The sequence below is a fragment of the Siphateles boraxobius genome, unplaced genomic scaffold (genome assembly GCF_051911475.1).
Source record: "Siphateles boraxobius isolate OS27281-9 unplaced genomic scaffold, OSU_SipBor_1 53, whole genome shotgun sequence".
NCBI lineage: Eukaryota > Metazoa > Chordata > Actinopteri > Cypriniformes > Leuciscidae > Siphateles > Siphateles boraxobius.
In genome coordinates, this window is record NW_027509175.1 from 12133059 (window position 1) to 12142385 (window position 9327).

At 50.3% G+C, this 9327-nt stretch overlaps 1 long non-coding RNA gene across 2 annotated transcripts; it reads left to right on the plus strand.

The window, feature by feature from the left end:
* Positions 1-309: 309 nt before the first annotated feature.
* LOC143714042 (uncharacterized) lies at positions 310-1569 on the plus strand. 2 transcript variants are annotated; one of them, XR_013195391.1, is made up of 3 exons: positions 310-329; positions 419-491; positions 562-1569. It is a non-coding gene; the product is annotated as an uncharacterized LOC143714042 (long non-coding RNA). The 2 variants fall into 2 exon arrangements; XR_013195390.1 differs by lacking the exon at positions 310-329 and having other exon boundaries at positions 377-491.
* Positions 1570-9327: the final 7758 nt, after the last annotated feature.

Below are 9327 nucleotides of genomic sequence, written 5' to 3' on the forward strand. Positions count from 1 at the left end.
ACTGCACATCTTCAATCCATAAAAGCATCTTCCAAGTGCATATGTGATGGAATTAGTTAAGTTAGTGACAGTTGTGGCGTCCTATCAGAGGAAAAGAACGGGTTATTTAATGAGGGTTGGTTGTACCCAAAGAGCGTCACGACTCGTCCCTCCTTGTTTCGTCATCCACTAGCGCCTCAGGTACGTGCTGATAGTGGTTGTTAAAATCGTGTGTTGAGAACGCTATTGATGTGTCGTCACCTCTCTGTATTGTAGTGTGTCCACTAGTATTTTTTTCCGACGGTGTACTACCAGCTCGGATAGGGTGTCTGCTCCTCCTTCAATGTTAGGTAAGCTGTCTCGTGTTGAGTAGTGTATTCTGATGGTGTGCGGTATAGTGTGTCGCTATGTTGTTAATGTGTTGCTTCCTGTACCCCAGCTGGTTGCCAGTATTGACGGTTGCGGTAAACAGTAGCCTATGGGAATGGTATATGAGGTGTTGTCCTCCTGTGGTAAGTGTCATTTAAGAAAGCCGGAAAAATGTAGTGAGACGAGCACTAGTAACGTCTCGCTTCTCTTTAGGGCGTTTGTAGAGTGTGGGGTCTCCTCTTTCGTCCTCCGGACGGGTTTCCGTCCCGATCTCTCTCTCTCTCCGTATCGGCAGTGATTTGGCTTCGTTGGAATCTGAGCCCCTCTCGACAAACTGCAGTGTTCGCGCTGCTTTTTATATTGCTGTGACTCGGCGGGGGTCGACGTGCCCGTTGCCGGGATCCTACTGTCTACTTTCTGTTTCCCTTTTTTAGAGTGACCGAGAAAATTATAATCTGAGTGATAGTTGGACGCGCATTAGTGTACGTGGGTGTGTATGTGTGTGTGTGCTGCAACAACTTTAACTTCTGTTATTCTTCCTAGGCTCACTGGATGTGTTTGATTAGTTTAGCTCCATTTAAGTGTGTGTGTGTGTGCGGGTGTGTGCGTGCGTGTGAGTCGTATTCGTTTTGTTTATTTTCTTTTTTTTTTGTTTAATCACGGGTAGTTTTCTTTTCTGAAGATCAGCTGGTCTTTTGTGACCTTGACCAGGTATATTTGTATGTTTGGCTTTGTTAATGTTGGTTATTTTTAGGGTTGTATTAAACCCAGCTGTTTGTTTGTTTCTCCCCAGGGACTGAGGTGCTTTGGCGGAAGGACCTTCTCTGCATGGTGGTGCTGCTGTGGGGTGACACTTTTGAAGTGCCGGTGTGTGATTTTAAGCGCACGGTGACATGTGAGTGTGTGTGTGTGAGTAGGATTGTGCTTTTGGAAAAGCCTATAAGTGGTCCTTCCGCCTGTAGCCCCAGCCTGGGCGGGTTGTGTTTTTTTCTTTTTTCCTTTTCTTTGGTTTGCCTTGTGGGTAAGGAAAACAGAGTTTTCTTGAAGTTCCTTCTACCCTTGTGGGTAGGGGACTGTGTTGTATGAGCCATTAGTGCTGCCCTCTGAGATCTTTCTTTTCCAAATGTTATCATGTGTACATGTGCCGAGTGCCCTGGGTTTTAAAGAGCGGAAATACTGTGTTTTTACAATTTTTGTATGGCAATAAAAGATTATTTGTAAGTTGATTGTACTTGCGTCTCTGACCTCCCTGGCACACACGAACCTGTGTGGCCTAGTGTAACTACTGGGTATATTCCCTGATTGAGTCAGGGTGGCGTAGTCGACTATCACAAAAATCTTTATTATACTAAATTATTTATTAGCAACCCAGAAGCCGATCGTATCACCACACATACATGTAAAACCTACTATTTACACTGAACAAAATTATAAACGCAACACTTTTGTTTTTGCCCCCATTTTTCACGAGCTGAAATCAAAGATCCAAGTCTTTTTCTATGTACACAAAAGGCCTATTTCTCTCAATATTGTTCACAAATCCGTCTAAATCTGTGTTAGTGAGCACTTCTCCTTTGCCGAGATAATCCATCCACCTCACAGGTGTGGCAAATCAAGATGCTGATTTGACAGCATGATTATTGCACAGGTGTGCCTTAGGCTGGCCACAATAAAAGGCCTCTCTAAAATGTGCAGTTTTATCACACAGTGCAATGCCACAGATGTCGCAAGCTTTGAGAGAGCGTGCAATTGGCATGCTGACTGCAGGAATGTCCATCAGAACTATTGCCTGTGAATTGAATGTTCATTTCTCTACCATAAGCCGTCTCCAAAGGCGTTTCAGAGAATCTGCCAGTACATCCAACCGGCCTCACAACCAGAGACTACGTGTAACCACACCAGCCCAGGACCTCCACACCCACCATCTTCACCTCCAAGATCGTCTGAGATCAGCCATCCGGACAACAACTTATATTATAAGGATTTTCTGTGCTGAATGTTAATACACTAAAGAACATAATGCTAAATTATTGATATGCAAAGGAAATGCAGTGGATGCATTTGATTTATTATTCGTATGACAATGCACTTTTTTTCTCTGGTTATTTCAAAATCTTTTTATTGCCTGTTTAATTGTTATTTCCAAATATTTTATTGTATTGGGTGCACTAGTTTTCATTGGTTTGGCCTGGGATGCATGCAAATTCCTAAGATTGGCGCTGTCATTTACTTCAGCCTTCCTGTTGACTTAAAATTTTCCATTTTCACGACCAGAGCACCTGCAGTTCGGGCCCCTATTTGGCCCCTTTAGAACTTGTATTGTTGCCTCATTGTGCTTTGAAAACTATTAAAAGATTGGTAATTGATCACTTTAAATCTGTAATCAAATGAACTGGCAATCAGTCTATTGTAGTTCACAAGCACTGCTGCATTTTGAACTTTAAAATTGAAGCTGTTCTTGAGTAATATTTCTGCTGTTTTGTTCACCTACCCATTGTGAAATTTGAAGGATAAGGTACAACTGCCTCTCTCAAGAGTGCAATAGTAATAAAAGACATCATTAACTCTGCGGTTCACAGGTTATCTCAATATGAACTCAGTCCTGTTGCACTATGTAGTTTTTCAACCTTCATAATATATTTCCAAGACCCTTGAGATGATACATACAATAGGTTAAATGACACATCTGCCATGGCCTGGCGTGGTCTGTATCGCTTTTACTGGCACTATGTAACTTCGGGTTTCGGGTAGTAACCGGAGCACAAAAAGAACTACAAAATTCGACTGCTTTACGGCATACATAGTTTTTCTTCGTTTGTGATGTCTTTCATAAAATCATGCATCATACTCTACCTTTTATGTGGCCATTGTTGATTCCAAAGCCGGTGCTGGATAAACAGCGAGCATGCGCGTGCGACAGTAGGCCGCGGTAGGCTAAATTATTTACGACAGCGGTAATGGACAATTCCGCTTCCAACCTGTAGGGCGACCGCAGAGGAAAAGTTCCTTGGTGTTGCTTTAATTACATAAGGCCACTGCTGTGATTGTTATGATGTTTTGCTCTGGAGGCAGTCATATGAAAATGCATTTGCTTGTGTGACATCACAGATCCCGAAATATCAAAACGAGTTGTTTTTGGAGCTTGATTAAATAAATGCACTGTTTATAATGAGGAGGATGTTTAAGCTATGAAACTTACAGGATGTTTTAAGGGTACAATTACCGCTTATATGTCAAACCTTCAAGGCAAATTTTATTTCTCATGACCCCTTTAAATGTAAAGATGTCCTGGAATTGAACATATTTAATTTATCTAATATTTTTAATACAATAAAGTCAACCTATTAATTTGATTAATTAAATATTCAATAAAACGATACTCGGTTACTAACGTAACCTCGGTTCTCTCTAGAGAGGGAACGAGTATTGCGTAAGTTTAGCTTACGCTACGGGAAAGATTCATCTTCTCGAGATACTGAAGCCAAAAAATTATCCTTAATTTTGTATAACTTGTCAACGCAGTGCAGCAGCTAGCAGACCTAGAGCAGGCCATCTCGCGTGCTCATTGGCTGCCCTGCGGGCAACTGCTGCAGCCTACCAGTGCGCCCGGCGTGACGTCACGCCCAATGAAGGGCGCCCGCGCCTTTATAGCGTCACAGCCCACCAGATAGGCGTGGCTTAGCGTATAAAATAGGGGCTGTAGGCTGAATTCTCTGGTTTTTTGACGACTGAAGCGAAGTCGCTCGTGGCGTGAGCACGGCCGGTTACGCAATACTCGTTCCCTCTCTAGAGAGAACCGAGGTTACGTTAGTAACCGAGTATCGTTCTCTTACGAGAGGTTCTCTCGTATTGCGTAAGTTTAGCTTACGCTACGGGAACACTTTGTCAACGCCGTGCGCGCCAAGCATCCACATGAGACCCCGAGCTTAAGGGGAACCCCATAAGTGGAAAAAATAAGGTGGCCAGCCACGCGGGCCATCACTTGTACATAAGCACACATAGGGAATACAGAGCAGCGCGCCGGTCTGTATAGTCATATGGCACATACCCTACTTAGTGCAGCTCAACCAGGAGAGCTGAGTCATGAACGTGATCTGAGCAGGAGATCTGGGCAGAATACACCTCTTTTCAGACTGACAACAGTTTAGCCTGCAAGGCAGGAACTTCTAGGTTATAAAACCTGTCAAAGGTAGACGGGGAGCTCCAGCCCGCCGCTACACATATGTCATGGATAGAAATTCCACTGGACCATGCCCACGACGAGGACACACCTCTCGTGGAATGAGCCCTGATGCCCAGAGGGCATTGCAGGCCTTTTGACGCGTAAGCTGCCGCTATAAAGTCCACTATCCATCTGGACAGGCTCTGTTTCGAGGAGGCAAGCCCCTTGGCGCGCCCAACAAACGAAACGAAAAGCTTTTCCGAACGCCTGAAGGAGGCGGAGCGCGTAATGTAAAACCTCAGCGCTCTGACAGGGCAGAGGAGATTCACATCACTTTCGCTGTCAGATGCTGGCAGAGCTGACAGCGAAATAACTTGCGCTCTGAATGGAGTGCCCATCACTTTAGGGACATAACCATGTCTAGGTCTGAGGATGACTTTAGAGTCATTTGGTCCGAACTCAAGACACGACGCGCTGACAGACAGCGCGTGCAGATCCCCTACACGTTTTACTGACGACAGTGCAGTCAGAAAAACGGCTTTTAGTGATAGATATTTCAACTCCACGGAGTCTAGTGGTTCAAATGGAAAAGCTTTCAGGGCCTCGAGGACCAGTGAAAGATCCCACATGGGAACCGACGGGGGGCGCGGCGGATTCATCCTTCTAGCTCCTCTAAGGAAGCGGATGACCAACTCATGTCTTCCCAGTGACTGGCCGTGCGTCGATTCCGCGAATGCTGCTACGGCCGCCACGTAAACTTTGAGCGTGGATGGGGATCTTCCCTTATCCAACAGCTCTTGTAGGAAAGTGAGCAGATGCGCCACCCCACATGTCCGCGGGTCCAGACCTCTGTCGGTGCACCATCCAGAGAACACCGACCATTTAGACGCATAGAGCCTTCTCGTGGAAGGGCCTCTAGACTGCGTGATCGTGTTCATCACTCCTTCTGGCAGGGCAACGAGTACCCGTTGATCAACCATGCATGCAGAGACCAGCGCTCTGGATGGGGATGCCAGATCGTGCCGCGAGCTTGAGAGAGGAGATCTGCCCTCACCGGAATCGGCCACGGAGCTGTATGTGACAGCCGTGCCAGTTCCGGGAACCAAGTCTGATTCTCCCAACGCGGGGCTATGAGGAGCACCGAGTGGCGCGTTTCCCTGATCCTCTTGATCACCTGTGGCAACAGAGAGACCGGAGGGAAAGCATATAGCGGGAGGCTGGGCCAAACCTGGGCCAGCGCGTCCTCGTCCTTCGAGAAGAACATCGGGCATTGAGCGTTGTCTTTTGACGCAAACAGGTCGACTTCCGCTCTGCCGAATAGGCGCCACAGTTTCTGGACCGTTTGGGGGTGCAGGGACGATTCCCCTGGGGGAACATTGTCCCTGGACAGTCTGTCTGGGCCGTCGTTCAAATGGCCAGGCACATGCGCCGCCCTCAGCGAGCGCAGGTTCGTCTGTGACCAAATAAGGAGGCGTTCCGTCAGATTGCAGAGATTTCTGGATCTGACACCGCCCTGACGGTTTACATAGGATACCACAGATGTGTTGTCCGAGCGGACAAGAACATGCTGGTCCTGTATAAACGGGAGGAAGCACTTCAGTGCGTTCTCGACCGCTATCATTTCCAGACAGTTTATGTGAAAACCCTTCTCCTGGTCTGACCACTGGCCAAAGGCCGGTCTGCCCTCGAACAGCGCGCCCCAACCCGAGTTGGACGCGTCTGTCGAGATGACCTTCCGATAAGAGATGGTTCCCATCATTACTCCATGCTGGTACCAATCGGCCACTAACCAGGGCTGCAGAGCTGTTATGCAGGTCTGAGTCACTCTGATTTTCTGGCCGCCAGACACCCAGGCTCGGCGAGGCGCGCGAGCGTTCAACCAGCGTTGGAGCGGGCGCATGCGCAGTAGGCCCAGCTGGAGCACCGCTGCAGCTGATGCCATACAGCCCAACATCCTTTGAAATGTTTTCAAAGGGAGAAAGCTGCCCTTCTGGAAAGATGCGGCTAGGTGGCGAACACGGCGCGCGCGCTGTGTCGAAAAACGAGCCGTCATGGTCACCGAGTCCAGTTCTATTCCTAAAAAGGAAATTGACTGGCTGGGCAGTAATGAGCTCTTGGTCCAGTTGACCGTGAGACCCAGGCTTTCCAGATGACTGAGAAGCACTGTTCTGTGAGATAGTAGTTCTGTCTCTGACTGTGCCAATATCAGCCAATCGTCCAGATAGTTCATTATGCGCAGCCCCTGACTTCTCAGGGGGGCGAGCGCCGCGTCCATGCACTTTGTAAATGTACGGGGTGCTAGGGACAGGCCGAACGGCAGGACGGTGTATTGATATGCCTGACCGTCGAAGGCGAATCTCAAAAATTGCCTGTGACGGGGTACTATCTGAATCTGAAAATAGGCATCCTTCAGATCTAGAGAAATAAACCAGTCCCTCGGGCGAACGTGCGCGAGGATTTTTCTGGTCGTAAGCATTTTGAACGGTCTTTTTACAAGCACTTTGTTCAAATATCTCAGATCTAGGATAGGTCTGAAGGCTCCGTCCTTCTTGGGTACGAGAAAATATCGGCTGTAAAAGCCTGACTCGCTCAGAGAAGGCGGCACCTTTTCTATAGCCCCTTTGCACAGCAGCTTTGCTATTTCTGCGTGAAGTAGGTGTGCTACTTCCGCATTCACTATCGTCGCGGTTCCGGGCTTGAAAGCGCGGAGGACGGCGAACGAATTGAAGTGCATAGCCCTGCTTTATTGTGCTCAACACCCATTCTGAAATCCCTGGGATAGTTTCCCACGCAGCTATGTGAGCCGCCAGGGGGCGAATGGCCTCCGGGTTCAGACCGCCGCCATTTGCGGGCTTGTGAAACTGAACCGGAGTTTCAGGGCATTGAACATTTCTGGGCAATGGCCGCTCGCTGACAGCCGAGACCGGCTGACTTATGTGAGATGTCCCGATCATAAGGGATGGGGAACATACTTTTGCCACACTTTGACGGGCGGGAGAGCTCTCTGTAAGCGTGAGCGCGCGCACGCGGGCACGAGACTTACAACTGTATCTGACGCCCCGATCATAGTAGATGGGGAGCGTTTTATTAACGCCCTGTGTTTCGTGATAACACTTAAACGCACAGGCGGGACCCGGGGGAAGGTTTGTGTTAGCAAGCGTGAGCGCTCTCTGGCGGGCACGAGACTTACGTTCATAAGCTTCTTTGATCGTGTAACAGAGCGGGCAGATAGTGGGCACAGACCTGTGGACACATTTCTTACATTCAACACTCGAGCGGCTTTTCTGCGCTTTATGAGAGTGTGCTCTGTGAGTGACACGGGATTTTGAGTGCTTATGTGTAGGGGTGAACACTGGGGCGTGGGCACATTCACTACACTTAAAACACTGACGGCGTGAGCCGGACCAGACATTATACTCTTTTTGAGATTTCTCTGGGTCGCCGTGAAAACGGCGTTTGTGTGCAGGCGAGAGGGTGAATAAACCGGCTCGTTGGCTGCTAGTTGAACCACTGCAGTAGCCTGTTCGAAGGGGACTGACAGGGAAATGAACTTTGACGGCGGTCCGGCCCCAGCGGGACACGCGCGTCTTTTCTCTCCCGCTGTTAGGAGGGCTTCGCGTGCTCAGACTTCAGCGTGAGCGTTTGCCGAGGCCCTCTGGGGGGCGGCGGTCTGCGACGGCTGTCTGAGCGTGATCTAGGGCGGCCGCCCTGACGTCGCTGCGAAGGCTGATGCTGAGGCTGTGCTGGACGCTGGGTGCTGGTTCGCACAGGAGGCTGGCTTTGTCTCTCGAGAGAGCGGCCTGTGGCGGAACTCGAGCGTCGCGGCAGGAAGAGGTTCATGCTCTGCGTGGTCTTTTGCACCATAGAGAAGCGGTCAACAATCCCGTTCACCGCTGGGCCGAAGAGACCAGTGGGGGAAAGCGGCGCGTTCAGAAAGGTGGCTCGCTCAGTTTCCCTCATATCCGCGAGCGTTAACCAGAGGTGCCTCTCCGTCACGGTTAACACGGCCATGGCTCGTCCGATGGCCTGGGCTGCAGCTTTGGTGGCGCGGAGAGAAAGATCCGTCGCGCTTCTCAAATCCGTAACCGCAGCTGGGTCCCGGCCCTTCTCATCCCATTCACGGAGGAGGTCGGCTTGCAGGATCTGAAGCACAGCCATCGAGTGTAGAGCAGACGCGGCCTGGCCGGAGGCGGCATAAGCGCGGCCGACCAAGGCGGAAGTGGCTCTGCAGGCTTTAGACGGGAGGGCTGACCGTGACCGCCATCTCGCGGAGGGCGGGCAAAGGTGCGCTGCGACCGCCTCTTCCACAGGGGGAATCGCTGTGTACCCTTTCTCGGCGGCGCCGTCCACTCGGGAGAGCGACGCGGAGGCCTGTGACTGAAGTCTAGCAGAAAAAGGTGAATTCCACGACTTCGTCAGCTCCGCATGAAGTTCCGGCAGGAATGGAGCGGGCCTGGTTTCTGAAACTGCGCGGCGGCGACTTTGAAGGAAGCAGCCGTCGAGCCTGTTCGGCGCGGGTTCCTTCGGCAGCGACCACTCGAGCCCGAGACGCTCGACAGCTTGCGTCAGCAGGCGCATAAGTTCCGCGTCAGCTCCAGCCGGGTACGGGCGGATTCCTGGATTGACGAGGAGGCGGAGTGATGCGACCATTCCTCGCTGTCTGATGCCAGGATAGAGCAGCAGTCTTTTGTGGCGTGTCCCACGGACTCATCCTCCGAAGTGACGGCAGTGAGGCTCGCAAGCGGCAGCTGCGCGTCAGTGAGGAGAGGTGGGGAAGGCGAGAGCGAGGCTCGAGGGAGGTTCTCCGGCGAGCGCAT